Below are 8,604 nucleotides of genomic sequence, written 5' to 3' on the forward strand. Positions count from 1 at the left end.
GTCCTTGCGCCCCGAGCTGGGCAGGGCAGGGCAGGGCAGGGCAGGGCAGACTGTCCGAGAGGGAACCCTGCGGTAGCCGCTGGGCCTGGGCAGGGGCTGCAGTGTCAGAGGGGCTGAAGCCCCAACTACCTCGGAGCCAGCTGTGACCCTCCTGTCCGGCTGATGGGGTGCAGGAGCTGCGTGACTTGCCGCCGTCCCTGGAGGCTAAGGGGCAGAATGGGGTTCGAGCCCCAGTGCGTCGGAGCCCAGCCACCTGCCGACCCCTATGGAGCCGGGCACAGGTTTCTCCGGACGCTTCTGCAGATACTGCCGATGTCTTACTGATTGGCGAGGGTCTGATGCACCCAGGCCCATCGGCTGAGTGCTCTTCCCGTGGCAGGCTCTGGGGGGCTTGGGGAAGACAGCCGTGGCTCAGGCTTGGGGCAGTAGATTTGCATCTGGGGGCCCCCTGGCCCAAACACTGTGGAGCTGCTTCCTGAGCCCAGAGCCAAGCCTGTGACATTTGTCCTGCCTGGATAAAAATCCTCCCATCTGCTCCCCACCGAGCCCACCAGGTGCCGGCACCCCTCCTCGTGTCCCCCCACAAGCCCTCGAGGGCACTGCTGCTTTCATTCCGGGCTGTGTCTGAGCACGCGGGGGTCTTGGCTGTGAGCGCCCCTCATCTCCAGGTGTCCCAGGAGCCAGACCCCCGAGTTCACTCCGGCTCACCGGCCACCCGGCCTCAGCCCCACCCAGCTAGCACACCAGGTGGGCTGTGGTCTCGACTGACAGGGAAACTGAGGCTGAGCGGGGGGCAGGGGCCGAGCTGAGCTCCCCCTCCTCCGCAGACAGCCTGTGAGTCATCCAAGGTCGCCTGGGCTCCGGCGGCGGCGGCGTTTTGACTGCCGGTCAGGTCCGCCTCGTCACGACGCGCCGCGGGGAGGGCAGGCGCGGGGGCGAGGGCCTCTTTAATTCATGAGTTACTGGCAGAAGCGCATTCTCGGGGGAAGATTGATGACCGGCTGCAGGTATTGGTGGGTGGATTCATAAAGCTGTCGGCAGCCGGCCGTAAATCAGATGAATATTCAAGATTCCGCCTCGGGAGCAATTCTCCGGCTCTGGCAATAACAAGATGGATTGGACGCAGGAAGCAGGCGCCGTGGCCTCAGGAGCCCCAGCCCCCGGAAGCTGGCTTTTTCCACTTGCACAGAACTTCTGCTTTTGCCTGGAAAACTTGGGCAGCTGCAAAGAGAGAGGAGAGGAGGGTGTGGACCCAGGCCCCCTGCAGACCCCATCTTACAGACAGCCTTTGTGGAGGCATGAGTGACATGCAGTGACGCACGCAGGTCTCAAGTAGAAAGTGGGGTGCGCACGGCCGCCGGGTGGGGTCCAGTCCTGCCCGACTGGGAGGAGGCTGCTGTGACCCTGGACCGGCTTCCTGGCCTGTCTCCTGGGTAAATACCCGGGTGGAACAGATTCGGATATGTGGGTGCCCACTGCACACAGGAGACAGCGCAGGTCCCCCCGCGTGCGGCCTCAGGCCTGTGTGACCCCACCCCAGACACCTCTGTCACAGTCCCACCTGCTGACCAGGCTCCCGCCTACTGTGGGTCAGGCCCCACCCCAGGGCATTTGCACTGGCTTCTGCTCCTGCCTGGAGGGGGTAGAGATGAGCCCCCCCCACCAGATGGCTGTTTCCTCTTCCCTCACCCCTGTCCTCTGTAGCTGTCCCCTCCTGGGGCCCCATGGGTTCACCCAAGGGAGACCCTGAGGATGCAAAGGCTGCAGGAGGCCCCTCTGCCCTCCCCCCTCCAGTCCCACCGTCAGCAGATGTGGGTCCCCGGGAGGAGTCACCACTGCCTTCGCAGCAGGGAGCTTGCTTGCTAGGGTTAGGTGCTGGGTGCAGTCACAGCAGGTGGTCCCAGCGGGAGCCTCCTCTGACAGGCTGGGAGGTCACTGACCGCCCAGAGCCCCCAGTCTCTGCCTGTGGGATCAGCCTGTCCTGGGGGGAGCCCTGAGCGGCCTGGCGTCTCGCCTGGTAAGGGAGCACTGTGCTGGCCGCAGGCAGAGGGAGGCCCAGGGACTCCTCCCTTTTGGGGTCCACAGCCTCCCAGTGGGACCCTCCCTTTGGGAAGGTTGTTCCCCCACTCTCCTTCCCACAGGTGAGTTCTCTCCTCACCTCTGTGGCTTCACGGGCGCCAGCCAGCACCTCCGGCACGTGTCCCATGGGGTTGAGAGCCTTTAGAAGTCAATGCACGAGACACCCCCCACCCCTGGGTCTCCCCATCCTGGTACAAGGCTGGGCCCCAAGATTCATCAACATCCCTGAAGTCAGAGCCCCCAGGGTGGGGAAGCCCAAAGCGACCTCGGTCCACAGGAACTGCACCCTCTGCACCCCATTCTCTCCTGGGGGGTGTGGACAGAGGACGCAGTCCCCTAATCCTGGCCCCTGTCTGCAGCTCTGAGAGGACTCACAGCCCTGGTCCTGGGAGAGGGGAACTGTCCCCGGTATCTGTCAGCCGGTCTGGCCAGGGCCCTAATTTCCTTTTACAAATATTGGTGCCATCCATCAACCCCTCAAATCAACTCCCCAAAAGGCAGCCGCCCCCGGTGCCCCCTGTTGAGTTAAAAGTTCCTTGTCCCAGATTCCAAAGCCCGAGGAAGAGCCTTAGCAACCCAGGCACGGCTGCGGCCGCGGGAGCCGAGCGGCACGGAAAAGCGGGAGGCTGGCGATTGGGCGGCCTGTGCTGCAGCGCCGAGTCCCCAAACGCCTGGAAAACAGCGTAATGTATTCCTGCCTGCAGCCCCGAGCAAAAGCTCATTTCGTGTCTTGTGTTTCCATTTCCTGAGGATTAATAAATGTGGAGGGGGACTTGGGCTTCATGCCGAATATTTATTTAGTCAATATACACATCAATTTAGCAAATTAGAGCTTGCAAGCCATTTCTAAGCAATGCTGTAAAAATAATAGCTGTACTTTAAACTTGTAATGGATTTGGTGTGGGGGGCGGCAGCTACGTGCCCGGCACTTCATAAGCATGAAGTTTTGTTGTCCTAAAACTTCGCTGAACGTCTGAGTCACTGTGGGCGTCTGCGACGAGAGCAGGCATCTACCCCGCACCCTCAGGGTCCACGGGAGGGGCCTGGGCCGGGGACTCTGGGAGCCCTTGGAGGAGGTGAAGGGTGGGCTTTGGGGCAGGTGACCCGCGTGGAGCCCAGGCCCCCGAGCCTTCCGGCTGCGTGGGGCACAGGGCAGGCTTCTGGGCCGGGCAGTGCTGACCTTTGGGGCTGGCTGATGCTCTGATGGGGGGCAGGGGGCTGTCTGGGTGTTGTCGCATGTTCTGGCAGCATCCCTGGCTTCCACCCACCAGGTGCCGTCAGCAGCAGCCCCCTCCCAGCTGTGCCAACCAGCAATGTCTCCAGACATTGACACCTGTGCCCACCCCCTTGAGAGTCACTGGTGTGGAACAAGGTTCTCAGCCTCTCTGAGCCTCAGTTTCCTCGTGGAGACCCCGTTCTGTGAGCAAGACCCCCCCCAACCCACCGAGACAGTGAGTGGCAACAGATCTGATTGGTGAGAAAGTGGGCTCAGAGGGGACAGGGACTGGCGCAGGGCACGGTGCCAGCCGAGGCCGAGCTGGGGCGGGCACGGCGTTTCCTGGTTCTTGCAGTGGCTCCTCTGGTTCCTCAGGCCTCCGTCCAAATGTCACCTCCTCAGAAAGGCTGGTCCCCTGGTCAGGGAGGTTTAACCTTCTCCATGGCTCCTTCCCTCACTGTGCGCTCCCTCCAGGCACCACGCTCGTGTGTGTGTGTGTGTGTGTGTGTGTGTGTGTGTGTGTGCGCGCGCGCTGTCCCTTGTCTGCTCTCCCCACCCCTCACCGAGCAGGGACCCTGTCGGTTGTCCGGGGGCTTCCTCCATCTTGTCCCTGTGGTGTCGCCGGCGCGTGGCGCACAGTGGAGGAACTAAGCAGAGGCAGAGCTTCCAGCTGACCACACCGCCCGTTCTTTTCTTGTTCTCTAGCAAGGAGGCCCCCACTTCTTAGCTGCTGGGCACATGGATGTGGACCAAGCGCTGGCCAATGAGATGTGAGTGGGAGCCCTTTGTGTGGCATTACAGGGAGAGAGCAACCTCTTCCTTATCCCTAGTTCCTTTCTCACGCCTGCAATGGGGACGTGATGGCTGGAGCACCAGCAGCCACTTTGGACTCTGAAGTAGAAGCTCTGTGTTGAGGATGAGGGGCAACAGGTTGAAGGGACCCGGGCTCTGGTGACTTCTGGTCTCGCCCGGTTTCTCTGTTCCGGGCACCACACTGACTGCTGACCACTGCTCTGGCCCCGGGGAATCCCCAGGGTGGAGAAATAAGCAGATGACATTCATTCTGCAGGCGGTTCCCAGATTAACGGGTTTCAAGGGGTCCTTCAGCTGGAAGGAGCTCGCCCCACACTGCTAAGGTTCACCCTCCAGCTCCAGGCCCGGCCGTGTCAGTGGCCCCAGGAGAGAGGGGGGGCGCTGCGTGTCAGAAGGAGAACACAGGCCTGGGCGGGCTTCAAGCTCAGGAACCCGGCTCCTTAGATGGCATTGCTGCTTCTCGACAGTCAGTCAAGTTCGTTCATTCATTCATTCATTCATTCATTCAATGAGTGCCACTCTAGCTCCTAGAGGCTGGGGACCAGAGGATAACACCACAGCTTCTGGAATCCTCCGGTGAAACAGACTGGTTGGGAGGACAGACCTTGAACCAGTAAACAGGGAAATGGAAGGTTATGGAGTAGGCGAGCTTGGCGGGGAGTGAGAGGGGTCAAGAGTGGTTGAGTGTGGTGGCTGCAGATGGGGAGCTGGAGCGAGGCCGTGGTGGTGGTGGTGGTGGTGGTGGCCTTGGGGGGGGGGGGCGGGAGAGAAGGGAGCATGCGCTGCCTGGCTCTCTCACACCCTTGTCTCTGGTCTGCCCCTGGGAGAACCCAACCTGCAACACAGCATTAGCTCCTTCAATCTTCTCAGCACCGGAAAGGGCACCCCATCCTTGCTCCCAGTTTACAGAGAAGAAAACCGAACTGAAGCCCAGAGAAGTGAAGTCATCAGATGAAGGACACACAGGAAGTGGCAGTCTGCTTCCGGTCTGTGCCTGCCCTGGCTCTGCACAGGGCTGGGTGTGGGCCAGAGCTCCCCCACGTGGTCCCTCACAGCAGCCCTGGACTGGGTACACGGCTGAGTCTGGGGCCCCATTGGACCTGCTGAATCTGAGACCCAGGGTGGGGCCCAGGATCCCCCCTCCCCCCGTGAGAGCCACGGAGACCAGCGGTTCCCTCTGGCTGCCGGCAGGGGCAGATGGGGGGCTGCAGGGTGTGTCTCCGTGGGCTCCTGGGGGGAGGGGGGCTGTGGGGGTGGAAAGAAGGTATCAGATTCAGGCCAAATGACAGCCCTGGATAGATAGGATGGTGGCAGTGAGGCCAAGAAGAACCAAAGATGACCCCTGGGTTTGGACTTCGGCGTAAATCAGCGAGTGGGTACAAGTCCTGAGTGGACACTGGGGGTGAAGCAGGGGTGGAATTGGGGTCCACATGACGACGAGTGGCGGGGACACATCTAATGGGGCTGCCACCTCGCGACCGACTTGATCTCTCAAAGCAAGACTCTGGGACCTGCTGCCTCAGAGGGAGGACAAAGCCAACCGCTGCCGCCTCAGGCCGCAGGGAGGCAGGAGTCACGGCGGTGCGGACGGCCCTCACGCTCCAGTGCAGCCCGTGGCCTGTGAGGGCGCAGGGGCTCCGGCTGGCGGCTCTGCTCAGAGGAGCCCTTTCCACGCGATGGTCCAGCCCAGCAGGGAGGGCAGGCCCCGCTGGGAGGATCTTGGTCTGGATACGCTAACCGCAAAGCAGCCAGTGCTCAGGGGAGGCCGACAGCTGTGCTCCTGGATCACATCTGTGGCTTTGGAGCAGTGGCTGTCCGCCGTCGTGCCCTGCCCCGGAGGCTGCTGGGAGGAGGCAGGGCAGGTGCCTGGCACACAGTAGGCCGTGCCTGGCTGCACCGCCCGCACTCAGGGCTGCGTTCCGATGTGGGCGTGGCTCTGGGACCAGAGCTGCAGCTCTGAGCTCGGTCGGGGGGGTGGGGGGTGGGGGTTGGGAGCTGCCTCCCAACTCCTGGCCCCACCTGTGTGCCAGCAGCGCCCTCCCCAGAGATGCCTCCGCCTCCAAACCCGCCAAAAAGCAGCCAGAGCAGCCTGCATCCCGGTGCCTTTGAGAAAGACTGAGCCCCAAACAGCCCTTCCCACCCGGGGTGCCACCCAGCTTCGGGGGTTGCTGTTCTGGCAGGTGTGAGGGGGTCTGTCCAGGTCCCCTTCACGGCCCCTCCCTGCTCAGACCGCACTTTGCAGGCCTTGCTCTTGACCAACATCCTGAGCAGCGGGGCCGGCCAGACGGGTGGGGCTGCCCCCACACCAGGGCCTCGGAGCTCTGGGAAGGCCCCAGCAGGAGCGCTGGCCTGAGCAGGTGGGTTCATCACCGCCTGTGGGCCATCGCCACCTGCATGGCTTTTCCCGGCCACTGGAGGGCGCCATCCAGCACGAAGCCGGCCATGATCAGTCCAGCCAGTGCTTTGTGACCTGGAGGTTAGGGTCCCTGGGACCGGTGTGAGCTCACGGGGCTGGGCCACACCACTTCCTCTGGGCCACACCACTTCCTCGGGCTTCTAGAGCAGGGGTGGGCAAACTTTTTGACTCGAGGGCCACAATGGGTTCTTAAACGGGATCCCCAACCACCTAGAAAGGGATCACCTCATGCGCTGGGCGCGGCTGCTGGTTCACGGAGCGTCTGCGCCCTGCAGTGCGAGCCACGGTGCACACGGGACGAAAGTGAGCTGGGCGGCCGGTTACAAAGTGCTCCTGTTTATTGAGCGTTTACTACACGCCAGGCCCTGAGCGCTCACCACCTGCCTGCCTCGCACCGGCCCCAGCGGCTGGGGAAGCCTATCAGCCTCTCCGCCCAGGGTGCGAGCCTGAGGCTCCGCGGGGGCAGCTCCTGCCCGGGACCGGGCAGCGCACGGCTGAGCTGGCTTGAACCCGGCATCCGGCTCCAGGGCCTGAAACTCAGCCCCTCAGCCACCGCGGAGCGAAGTGTGGGACAGGCCAGGTGACAGCGATGGGCGGTCCTTAAGGACCCCAGGCCAATTCTCCACGACACAGTGCGGGGTGGAGACTGTGGGGGACATGCACCCCCCCTGCCCCGAGGGCTGCCCCCAGGGCAGGACCGAGACCCACTAGCACCAGCTGGAGGGGGGGGGGGGCCCGTGTCCCCACGAGGGCCTGGCGGGGAGTTGGAACCACCCCATCTGGTCTGTCCTGGGGACCCCCGCAGCCTCTGTCACCCCAGGTTCACGTTGGCCCAACTCAGCTGTCTCCAACAGAAACCACTGGGCAGCTAAAGGCCAATTCCAGGGCCACACACAGCCCTGAGGCGGTGCCTGGGGTGGTGGGCCCTCAGGGGGAGAGCAGGGTGAGCCCCTTGCCTGGAAGAGGGACACCTGAGCCGAGGTCTGCAGCCACTTGAAGTGGGAAGGGCGTCCATGAGAGGGAACAGCATATGCAGGGGCTCAGAGGCCAGGGCAGGGCTGAGGGGTGCCCAGTCCCAAACGCAGCGGTCATGTCTGGTGCAGAGCTGGGACGAGGGCAGGGAGAAAAGATGGGGGGATGGAGAGCCGGGGCCGGCAGGCCCGAAAGCCAAGGTCAGGGGTAATGGGGAGCCACGGAAGGTTGCAGCAGGGGAGTGTGGCAGGACTGGCATTGATTTCCAAGTCCTCTGGATGCTGAGTGGAGAAAGGACAGAGTGGGCAGGAGGGGAGGCTGCTGCCATGTCTGGAGAAAGATGGCGGTGGCCAGAGGGGTGGCTTTGGAAGGGGGGCAGGGCGGGTGTGCGGGCACTAATGGGTGAGGGTGGTCAGGAGAGATCTTCCTGGGTGCTGGGAGGACCCGATGAGCAGGGGTTGGGGTACCCGAGCCGCCCAGCTGGGCCCTTCCTGTTCCTGGGACACTGGGAAGGGTCAGGACCCAGAAGGCCTGGTTCTGACTCAGCAGGAGGCAGGGCCACCTCAGAGCACAGGGGAGGCAGGCTGGAGGGGGCCGGGGGCCAGGGTGGGTCACGGTGGGGTGCACAGGCGGCGGGGCTGGGGTTGAAGTCCCGGCTGACGGCAGAGCGGAGGTTTGGCCAGCCCAGGAGAGGGCGAGGGGCCAGGAGGTGAGAGGCCGCCTCCCCCACCCTGGCAGGAACCCCCCAGTGCCTGGCAGGTCCCTTATATGTCCCCTGCCCGAGGCCAGAATCAGCAAGGAAAATCAATGCCTAACCGGTGCCTCCCGGGAACACGCCGCCGCACGTCAGCACCTGGACAGAGACCTGGGCCTTTTGGCAGCGCCCCAGTCTGAGTGAGGTCCCTGCCCAAAGTCCGCGGCGTCAGAGGGTTCAGTCCACGCGCCTGACTCCGTGTGGGGGCGCTTGGCAGCTGGGACCAAAGGGAAATGGGTGAGGAGACAGAGGGGTTCATAGGGTACCCCGAACTTCCTGGGGCCCCAGGGCATCTGAGATGCCACCCTGCTGTGATGGCTTCATGGGGGACCACAGCGGGGAGAGGAGACAGGA

The sequence above is a fragment of the Myotis lucifugus genome, unplaced genomic scaffold (assembly GCF_000147115.1).
Source record: "Myotis lucifugus unplaced genomic scaffold, Myoluc2.0 scaffold_155, whole genome shotgun sequence".
In the NCBI taxonomy this organism is placed as follows: Eukaryota; Metazoa; Chordata; class Mammalia; order Chiroptera; family Vespertilionidae; genus Myotis; species Myotis lucifugus.